The sequence below is a fragment of the Coregonus lavaretus genome (genome assembly GCF_964263955.1).
Source record: "Coregonus lavaretus genome assembly, contig: HAP1_SCAFFOLD_202, whole genome shotgun sequence".
Taxonomy (NCBI): Eukaryota; Metazoa; Chordata; class Actinopteri; order Salmoniformes; family Salmonidae; genus Coregonus; species Coregonus lavaretus.
The window spans coordinates 51,768-64,062 of NW_028156408.1; positions in this window are offsets into that span (position 1 = coordinate 51,768).

A 12,295-nucleotide genomic window follows, 5' to 3' on the forward strand; every position below is an offset into this window, starting at 1 on the left:
CAGTAGGCTAAGTATCATTCGTGAGAAAGTAGGCTATTTTCTAATAGACTGTTCTGGTAACTTCTATAGCCTTTATTTCATAGTTCTCATTTCTAACCCCTACTGAGAAGCTCGGGATGCTTTAACATCCTGAAATTGAGGCACTTAGTAGAAAATTCCACTTTTAGAGGTTATCCCCCTTTTAGAGGTTATCCCCGTTTTAGAGGTTATCCCCCTTTTAGAGGTTATCCCCGTTTTAGAGGTTATCCCCGTTTTAGAGGTTATCCCCCTTTTAGAGGTAACCCCCTTGAAGAGGTTATCCCCCTTTTAGAGGTTATCCCCCTTGAAGAGGTTATCCCCGTTTTAGAGGTTACCCCCGTTTTAGAGGTAACCCCCATTTTAGAGGTTATCCCCGTTTTAGAGATTACCCCCGTTTTAGAGTTTACCCCCGTTTTAGAGTTTACCCCCGTTTTAGAGTTTATCCCCATTTTAGAGGTTACCCCCCATAACAAGAGAACATGGCTGCCACAGTACCAACCATCAGGTCCAGTACATGGTGGATATTCAGAGTCTTACACTATTAACTACTAACCAATCCATATTATCTGCAATCTCAACCATTGGCTTTGCACAAACTTACATTAATTATTGCATTTGCATACCCGGTCTGAATGGACATTTAGAGGTCATATCTCTCTATTTGTGCTACTTGTTGATTCATTCAATTGGGTAACACAACATATCTACATACACTGATACACACCGGAAACTGTTGAGCGTGACAAACCCAGAAGCATTGCAGTTCTTGACACCAACCGGCGTGCCTGGCAACTGCAGTGCATTCGGAAAGTATTCAGACCCCTTCACCTTTTCCACATTTTGTTACATTACAGCCTTATTTTAAAATTGATTAAATTGTTTTTTCCCCTCATCAATCTGCTGACAATACCCGATAATGACAAAGCAAAAACAGGTTTTTAGATTTTTTTGTTCAAATGTATACAAATAACAAAACCGAAACATCACATTTAAATAAGTATTCAGATCCCTTTGTTGAAGCACCTTTGGCCGCGATTACAGCCTTGAGTCTTCATGGGTATGACGCTACAAGCTTGGCACACCTGTATTTGGGTAGTTTCTCCCATTCTTCTCTGCAGATCCTCTCAAGCTCTGTCAGGTTGGATGGGGAGCTGCACAGCTATTTTCAGGTCTCTCCAGAGATGGTAGATCGGGTTCAAGTCCGGGCTCTGGCTGGGCCACTCAAGGACATTCAGAGACTTGTCCCGAAGCCACTCCTGCGTTGTCTTGGCTGTGTGCTTAGGGTCGTTGTCCTGTTGGAAGGTGAACCTTCGCCCCAGTCTGAGGTCCTGAGTGCTCAGGAGCAGGTTTTCATCAAGGACCTCTCTGTACTTTCCCTCAATCCTGAAAAGTGTCCCAGTCCCTGCCGCTGAAAAACATCCGCACAGCAGGATGCTGCCACCACCATGCTTCACCGTAGGGATGGTATTGGCCAGCTGATGAGCGGTGCCTGGTTTCCTCCAGACGTGACGCTTGTCATTCAGGCCAAAAAGTTCAATCTTGGTTTCATCAGACCAGAAAATCTTTCTCATGGTCTGAGAGTCTTTAGGTGCCTTTTGGCAAACTACAAGCGGGCAGTCATGTGCCTTTTACTGAGGAGTGGTTTCCATCTGGCCACTACCAGAAGGCCTGATTGGTGGAGTGCTGCAGAGATGGTTGTCCTTCTGGAAGGTTCTCCCACCTCCACAGAGGAACTCTGGAGCTCTGTCAGAGTGACCATCGGGTTCTTGGTCACCTCCCTGACCAAGGCCCTTCTCCCCCGATTGCTTAGTTTGGCCGGGCGACCAGCTCTAGGAAGAGTCTTGGTGGTTCCAAACTTCTTCCATTTAAGAATGATGGAGGCCACTGTGTTCTTGGGGACCTTCATTTCTAGAAACCTGTTTTCGCTTTGTCGTTATGGGGAATTGTGTGTAGACTGATGAGGAAAACTAATTATTTAATCAATTTTAGAATAAGGCTGTAACGTAACAAAATGTGGAAAAGGTGAAGGGGGTCTGAATACTTTCCGAATGCACTGTACTACCATACCCCGTTCAAAGGCACTTAAATATTTTGTCTTGCCCACTCAACCTCTGAATGGCAGACATACACAATCCATGTTTTAAGGCTTAAAAATCATTCTTTAACCTGTCTCCTCTCCTTCATCTACACTGATTGAAGTGGATTTAAACATGTGACATCAATAAAGGACCTTACATAGCTTTCACCTGGATTCTTAATGTTTTGTATCCTCAGTGTATATTGCTGATGTAAGACAGGATGCAGTTTTCAATACCTTACATGCAGATAAAAACATCAACACAAACGACAGTGTCCATGTTCCCATTAAAGTGGACCTACTGACCGCACTAAATAAGACCACTACATGGAATAAATCTTCCCCAAAAATCAGAACCTGCAGTAGCCCATTTTAAGAGTTCTACCATGCCTCTGCACTTAACAAAAAAAGTGAGACGACTGAACAAGACGCGTTTTATAGCATCTGCGTAAAGATCAAAGGGAACCAACTTTATCGTATGTTAGGCATTTCCTTCTAAATATACAAGGTAGCCGGGTCTCATTTCAATGAGTTGCAGGTGTCCCACATTCAGCCCCAACACTTTAATCACCTTCTATAATGAGGCAGCTCTCCCTGGGCCCACGGGCGGCCTGTCTCTTACAGGACACATAAACTCAATGGAAAACTGACACAATGGGAATGCTTTTACCATTATCAGTGCCTGTAAAACATTTGTGAGGACTTTGTACAATAAAGAATCGGCGTACACCTCCCTCGTCCATTTATGAAATTGAAAACCTTTCAAATTAAAAGCTAAAAGCTGGACATAATGATGATTGTTATGAGGTGTCGATGGTGCTTTAAGGAGATTACAGTGCATTCGGAATATATTCAGACCCCTTGACATTTTCCACATTTTGTTACGTTACAGCCTTATTCTAAAATGGATTAATTCGTTTTTTCCTCTAAATCAATCTACACACAATACCCCATAATGACAAAGCAAAAACAGATTTTTAGAAATGTTTGCTAATCTATCAACAAAAGAAAAATACTGAAATATGACATTTACATAGGTATTCAGACTCTTTACTCAGTACTTTGTTGAAGCACCTTTGGCAGCTATTACAGCCTCAAGTCTTCTTGGGTATGATGCTACAAGCTTGGCACACCTGTATTTGGGTAGTTTCTCCCATTCTTCTCTGCAGATCCTCTCAAGCTCTGTCAGGTTGAATGGGGAGCATTGCTGCACAACTATTCTCAGGTCTCTCCAGAGATGTTTGATCAGGTTCAAGTCAGGGCTCTGGCTGGGCCACTCAAGGACATTCAGAATTGTCTTGGCTGTGTGCTTAGGGTCATTGTCCTGTTGGAAGGTGAACCTTAGCCCCAGTCTGAGGTCCTGAGCGCTCTGGAGCAGGTTTTCATCAAGGATCTCTCTGTACTTTGCTCTGTTCACCTCCCTGACCAAGGCCCTTCTCCCGGATTGCTCAGTTTGACTGGGCGGCCAGCTCTAGGAAGAGTCTTGGTGGTTCCAAACTTCTTCCATTTAAGAATGATGGAGGCCACTGTGTTCTTGGGGACCTTCAATGCTGCAGACATTTTTTGGTACCCTTCCCCAGATCTGTGCCTCGACACAATCCTGTCTCGGAGCTCTACGGACAATTCCTTCGATCTCATGGCTTGTTTTTTGCTCTGATATGCACTGTCAACTGTGGGAACTTATATAGACAGGTGTGTGCCTTTCGAAATCATGTCCAATCAATTGAATTTACCACAGGTGGACTCCAATCAAGTTGTAGAAACATCTCCAGGATGATCAATGGAAACACGATGCACCTGAGCTCAATTTCGAGTCTCATAGCAAAGGGTCTGAATACTAATGTAAAAAAGCTATTTCTGTTTTTTATTTTTAATAATTTTGCAAAAATGTCTAAAACCCTGTTTTCGCTTTGTCATTATGGGGTATTGTGTGTAGATTTCTGAGGATTTTTAGAATAAGTCTGTAACGTAAGAATCCATTTTAGAATAGGTCTGTAACGTAAGAATCCATTTTAGAATAGGTCTGTAACGTAAGAATCCATTTTAGAATAGGTCTGTAACGTAAGAATCCATTTTAGAATAGGTCTGTAACGTAAGAATCCATTTTAGAATAGGTCTGTAACGTAAGAATCCATTTTAGAATAGGTCTGTAACGTAAGAATCCATTTTAGAACAAGGCTGTAACATAAGAAAATGTGGAAAAAGTCAAGGGGTCTGAATACTTTCTGAAGGCACTGTAAGTGCATGATGATCAGCAATACTTCTGGCTGGTAGTGCTGAACCATTCACCAATTATTTTTCAGTTTTTAAACCACAAATTGACCAATGTAGGTTCAATTATTTGAATTCCATTTCATTCATTTTTTTTCTGTGAGCTCAGTGCCCACATTGCACAGTTTCTCTAGAGATAAATCAGATGAAGCCCGAACTGTGCGATGTAGTCGGGAGTTGTAGTTTCCAACAGGCCGAATTAACTACAATGACAATAATCCATTTCACGTCTACTTATCTGTCTGTTTCTTTACAGTAAGAGACAGAAAACTGCAGATAGAGAGGGATACAGTAAATGAGACAGAATAATGCAGATACAGGGAAAGAGAGCAGTTGCTTTGCTAAGTCTCTCTACCTGAAAATACATGATCTAAGTGATGGATAGTTGGTATTCAGCAGCTATAAAAGTATACCTTATTTACTTTGAAGAACTACTAAAATAGTGATTTAGTCAGACAGCATAGGCAGCAGCTCCATAGAGATGAGATGATGACTTGGAATGAAATAATAAAGTCATCATATAAAATAAATGTAATAATAACAAAAATATTAATTAAAGTAAAGTAATGTGAGTAAATGATGGTTAACAACTGATAAGCAGTAATGGGCAGTCACTACCATATTGGGACTTTTATTAATTGTTTTATTCTGTGTTGTTACGGCATTCAACCCACATAATGCATAGCGCATTTAATCTTTTAAAGAATGATCGAAACCGAAAACTGTGATTATTTTTAAAATCATCGAAACTAAACCGAACTGACCTCAAAAAGGACAAATCGCTCAGCACTACTGTTTGTAGAAGTATTGACGTGTATTATGATCAACAACACCTCTATATGGAGAAGTATTGATGTGTATTATGATCAACAACACCTCTATATGGAGAAGTATTGACGTGTATTATGATCAACAACACCTCTATATGGAGAAGTATTGATAGTACGTGTCTTCCCTGACTCAAGGCTAAACTTTAAAATCAAAGAGCTATTTCGCTGACATTAATGTCGTTTTTTATACTGGCTGATTTCCTATAAAAACGTACCTGTCTCCCTGTGACCACATCAGACAGGGGCGGATTTGCCCGAAATGCCAGATGGACTGGTCCATTTTTAGGCTAATGGGCGTGTCTAACTAGTTGTTGTTTTTTCGCAGAATGATCTGTTTTATATTTTGGGTCTCAAGGAATATAATGGGCCGGTGTGGTGGCCTCGAATTTTAAAAAAGGGCCCGCTGTGGGGGCCGATTTCCCAGTCCCAGTCAGCCCCTGACATCAGCATCAGACTGCTTTATTCACATGGAAAACTCAGGTTCTCCAAGTAAGAAACAACCGGCCGCTACAATGAATCAGTCTCAACCACATCAGCTCCTGATCCCTGTGACCAGTAGTCAGAAGTCAGGGATCTCTTATTCCATGTTGGTTAAACGACTTGGAAACCAGGGGCGCAACTTTGGTTTTAGAAGTGTGGGGGGGGGGGGGGACATAAATATATATATATATTTTTTTTTTTATCCAGTTGGATAAACACTCCACACAGCCTACCCGACCACTCGGAGGCGTCCGCACGGTCCTAAAGCACACCACTGCCTCGTTTTTGTATCACATTCCAATAATAAAACTGGGGGGGGACAAAAATGCAATTTCAGAATGTGGGGGGGACATGTCCCCCATCCCCAGTGAAAGTTGTGGCCCTGGTGGAAACAAAATTGATTCAACCAGTGTGTGCCCAGTGGGAGGTCTTTCCGGGCTACCCCAGTGAAACCCCATCCACTTCGGCGCCTTATGGTTATAGGTGTTGTGAAACAGACCCACAGAACCCATCAGCATCCATAATGTAGATCAAACACACGTTTGAAGGTAAGCGGTGTACTGTGGACACGCTGCGGTATCACAGTATACTTTAGATAACTATTCCCTGGTCATGGACACCCTTGGCTTTCCTTGCCCTAAGTCTTTTTATAAAAATAAATACGACCGGGGGAACTAAGGATAAGGAAAATATCCAAGATGGGAGAACACAAAGCAGAGCACAAACACAAAACACAACAGAAGAGAAGAGAAGAGAACAGTCCACAACACAACACAACAGAAGAGAACAAGAGAGAACAGAACACAACAGAACACAACAGAAGAGAACGGAAGAGAACAGAAGACAACAGAACACAAACCATAAAACTACAACCAAGAGAACATTCTGGTCTTTCATTGCACTATGCTGGTTCAGAGTCAGACCAATCCCCATTAACATGGGGAGCCATACAGTTTAGATGAATATATCAGATTGGGTAATCTACCCAGGTCATAAGTATTGAGGTGAAACCCGGATCCAATAAGTGTATATCTCATCATGGCTACCATATTCATTACCTCTAGCTCCAGAAGCACACATGGCTACCCTATTCATTTAACCATTACCTCTAGCTCCAGAGGAACACATGGCTACCCTATTCATTTAACCATTACCTCTAGCTCCAGAGGAACACATGGCTACCCTATTCATTTAACCATTACCTCTAGCTCCAGAGGAACACATGGCTACCCTATTCATTTAACCATTACCTCTAGCTCCAGAGGAACACATGGCTACCCTATTCATTTAACCATTACCTCTAGCTCCAGAAGCACACAAGGCTACCCTATTCATTTAACCATTACCTCTAGCTCAAGCGGAACACAGCTATTTGTTTGTAGCTTACGTGGCTCCCACCACGTGCAGGCTTCTGGCCAATGGATCATCAAAGGGCATTATTGTCCGATAAAAGAGCAGGAGAAGTTTCCTAGTCCTGTGGAGCAACACAAATAGCCCCCTGATGTTTTGTAGGGCTGCTGTACCTAATGCCAATGGTGCATTTGGTACAGTAGCTTACATAACATCATTTAACTCTGTACTATTACTAAATGGGGGAAAAAAGAACAGAAAATGTTGTTTCATTGGGATTTTGCCAATATATGAATACATTTATATTTAATGAGTTGCTTTGAAATGTACTTTCTGAAAATACAAAAAGAGTTAGTGAAATAGTAAAGTTGCTGGTAGTTACTGTATGAGATACCATTCATAGTAACAGAAGTAGAGCTAGTCAGATCACATAAGGAGGTGGACTGTCTTATATAATGCTATTGTCTGCTCTTGAATGTGGACGTGCAGCAGAGAATCCACGTTGAGAAAACAACATTTTTTAATGCCAGGCATTTTGAGACATAAAATGGCCATGAGAAAGAAGAGTAGTGGTTTCAACGACAATTACAGGTTTGGGGTGGAAGAGTGAAGAAGAGTGAAGATCAAATTGTTCTGAAACCTAGGCAGAGAGCCACTCTTATGAAAGCATCTGTCACGTAAACACATTTTTGTTGTGGATTCCCCAGAGAGAATTATAGAGGCCGTTGTTTTCTGGCTATGTGAAAACAGCGGACAAAACATTATGAACACCTTCCTAATATTGAGTTGCACCGCTTTTTGCCTCCAGAAATGCCTAAAATCGTCGGTGCATGGACACTACAAGGTGTCGAAAGCATTCTACAGTGATGCTGGCCCATGTTGACTCCAAAGTTTCCTACAGTTGTGTCAAGTTGGCTGGATGTCCTTTGGGTGGTGGACCATTCTTGATACACACAGGAAACTGTTGAGAGTGAAAAACCCAGCAGCGTTGCAATTCCTGACACACTCAAACCGGTGCGCCTGGCACCTACTACCATACTCTGTTTAAAGGCACTTCAATATTTTGTCTTGCCCACTCAACCTCTGAATGGCACACATACACAATCCATGTCTCAATTGCCTCAAGGCTTAAACATCCTTCTTTAACCTGTCTCCGCCCCTTCATCTATACTGATTGAAGTGGATTTAACAAATGACATCAATAAGGGATCATAGCTTTCACCTGGATTGACCTGGTCAGTCTATGTCATGGAAAGAGCAGATGTTCATAATGTTTTGTACACTCAGTGTATATCTACAACACATCCCGTTGCCACATCAGATGGACAAAGAGGCACTCAGGTAGTCCATTTGACTCAATGGTTGTGATAAGTGATATTTTTGTGATGCGACACAAATTTATTTTACACAATTTATTTTACACAACCATCGTGTGGTGTCTCCACAACAGTTGTGTAAATATTTTTGTGCAAATTTTGTCAAATGCGTTGTACATCAGTTGTACAAACTGAGTGTGTGCGGGGCTTATTTTGGGGACATCTGATTACCAACACTTCTTATGTTCTTATAGTGCTGACATGATAATATAATCCATCAGATGTATAACAATCTGGCATAAATAATCTGGCATAAATATCAATACATTTTCAGTGTATTGGATAACAATAATAACTTACAGTGCCTTCAGAAAGTATTCACACCCCTTTGACTTTTTCCACATTTTTGTTGTGTTACAGCCTGTCACGACTTCCTCCGAAGCTGCCTCCTCTCCTTGTTCGGGCAGGCTTCGGCGTTCGTCGTCACCGGCCTTCTAGCCACTGCCGCTCCTCATCTCATCATTCCATTTGTTTTGTCTTGTTTATTACACACACCTGGTTCATATCCCCTCATCAGTACCTGTATAAGTGTTCCCTCTGCCCCCTTGTCTTTGTGTGTGATTGTTTACTGTGGAGGTGACTATAGCTCGGTGGAGCTATATTGTATTTGGTAATTTGTCATTCTGGGTTCCACTGCGCAAGTCCATGGAGTTTAGTGAACATCAAGGCAGACAAGGTGAATGTTTTTTTTTTTTTCAACGTTCTGATTGGCCAAAGTTGTCAGGCCTCCAACTGGCCTCCGCAGTGCACACGTGCAGCCTACAGTTCTTCATCGTTCTCGCCACCGCCAGAGAGAAGACAGGGAAGAAACCACCATTTACTTCTAGTCCAGCGTTTCCCAAACTCGGTCTTTGGGACCCCAAGGGGTGCACGTTTTGGTTTTTGCCCTAACACTACACAGCTGATTCAAATTATCAAAGGTTGATGATTAGTAAATTATTTGAATCAGATGTGTAGTGCTAGGGCAAAAAAACAAATCTGCACCCCTTGGGGTCCCGAGGACCGAGTTTGGGAAAACCTGCTCTAGGCTGCTATAGCCTACATATTTATTTGTTTTGTCGTTCTATCGTTTTTCATGGTAATTAAATATAATTTATTTAGAATTGATCAGAATACATTTTCCAGAAATAGTTTTACTGTGTATTCTCAAATTGAAAAGGTGAGGGAGTGCCGCTCCTCCATGCTCCTGCAGCACGACACCCCTGATGGCAAGACTTGAAAATGGCTGTCTAGCAATGATTACTGGGAGTTTATACATAGATTGTGCGACTCTCTTTATTTATTTTTATTTTTTATAGCTTACAGTTTATTCTCCGTTAGTCAGCAACTCTACACTAAATAATGTTTTCTGGGTGTGCACCAGCTCATGCTTTTTGTGGAATAAGTCAAGGGGTATGAATACAATCTGAAGGCGCTGTATACCCTTTATAGGTGAAGCCCCTTCGGTTGTAAACGTTAGGCCTCTGTGTTTTGTCAATCATGTGACATGCCTGGATTTTTAACCTTTATTTAATGCTTTTTCATCAAACTGTCCCCTCTTTCTTTTTATGTCAGATGGTCAGGCACCATCCCCAGACAACTGCGCAAAACACAGAGCCCTACGTGAAAAAAAAAATATGACAGTATATTGTACTGTTGTGTCATCGCTCCATCCGTGTGATTTAGGCTACTCTCCATTGTAAAGATCATGCTGCCCCCTGTTGTTAGTCCTAATAATAATGTCTATATGAAATGAATACAAAAGGAATACAAGTTAAGCATTATATATACCTTCTGAATTATAGTTGCGCTGTATAGTAGTCTCAGGTTGTAGCTCAATGTTAAATTCAAATCTTCCTACCATCACATCTAAGCCAATTCGTATGGAACGCCATTTGGGTCTTGCAGTGTCAAAAAAAAGATTGGCCTCAAATAACACTATTTGACCGCGTCAAATAACTATGGAAAGCCGTTTGGGTCTTCGCTTGTCAAAAAAGATACACATCAAATAACACAATTTGACGCGTCAAATAAGCTTGTTGACCAATCAGTACCTGAATATGCCTGCACGTCACATCATAATTTAATGCGTTCATTAATCTTTTACGTAGTTATTACACATTGATTACACTATCACTCCTATTTCATATGTCACAGCGATTCACCGATATGTATACTATGATGCTGGTAAAGTTTTGTCTCTAGCACCTGCCGCTGCCGCAGGAGAGCAGACACTTCCCCAACGTCTGGGACGGTGCTGGTCATTAAAAAAAAGCTAGCTAGCTGATGGTCGGACCCACCGATGTGAAGCTATCCACAATAAGGATTCGCCATAATAGTGGAATTTGTTGTTCGCCCTTCAAAAGTAATGCAAATTAATACAAATAATCATGCCATAATGGAATAGATCATGCTAAACTAGGTTGGAATGTTATTATATAAATTCAACAAAATACAATAATTTGTTAATTTGACAATAATCTGTTGAAATCACACTGTGGCTAACATTACACTTTAGAATTGCATTGGGGGAATACGTATTTCACTGTACAGCCTTACCTATGGATGGTGGATCAATGACATGGAGCATCACTCTACTCAGTGACACCCACAGAACACAACTATGAAGAGACTACACAAATATTAGCGTTGTAGCTCATATTGTGGGACTCTGAAACCACTGTGAATTGAGCCACATTTATTGTACCAGTCTATTCAGTACCCAAGTGCTTTTTCCCAAAGTCCTCCTCAGAGTTATCAGACTCCAAAACATCCACGTTGTATTGTTTTTCCTCTGGAATAGTGTTCAATTCACATAGTATGAATTGAATTGGGGATCAAAGCTTGTGCTTGTAATTGTTATGGACGCTGTAGGAGAGGAATAACGTCGTGGGAGAGACATTTTTTTGTATACAATCTATATTAACAGTCTAAATGGCCCAACAAAAATAATAAGGGCGGGATCATACGCGATTCATTTGCAGTCTCCTGCTCTGACTGCAGATGGGCGGGACTGCTGCGGGAGGACTGGGCCGCCTGTGAGTGCTTTGGGACGGGGGCGGGGCCCAGGGTGGGGCCCACGACAGCACCCGCTGCTCGTTGAGAAGAGTAAGAACGATACGTGCTTTCACGTCAGAGTCTACAAAAGTCTCCAATAACACCAGAAAAAGTCGCTAGATTTGTCGCTAGTCGCTTTTTTGAAAATGTGTCGCTAGAGGGGTCCGAATACTCGCTAAATATAGCGACAAAGTCGCTAAATTGGCTACACTGGCACAAAGCGGTACTGCGAGCTGTCTAGCTCCCGCCTATCTTTCTTTGGATTGGTGGATACATCTCATTATTGTAAAACATTTTAAATATTCGGTGAGGGTTGTTGACGTCAACCGCCTGCATTCAATGGAGAGAGATGCTATGCTACTAGCCTCATGTCATGAATATGCATACCCATCTTGAGACAACTCCGATATCAAATATGAATATGTCATGAATATGCATAAAGACAACTCTGATAGTGTTTTTTTCTCAAAGTTGCCGGGATGTCACGTCTTCTACTTATATCAGTACACTCGTAACAACTTAAGCATTACAAAACTTATATTCGATCAAATAAACCTTCCGTAGAAAATAAGCCATATTTTTTTTGTTCATTCTCTCATTGACCTCCATACAAAAAGTCCTTGCTTGGTGGGCGAAACGACGAAAAAACGCCACATGCTGGAGGGGGACAGATTTTCCGCCGAGTTGGGCCTCTCTCTTCCTCTTCCTCTCTGGTTATAAACAGCTAGCTAGCTTCATCTTCATCTGGCTAGCGTGGCTTGACCAGACCGGGTCTGCCCTTACGAAAAAATATTGCAGTCAGAGTGCGTTATTTACATTTTACATTTACATTTTAGTCATTTAGCAGAAGCTCTTAT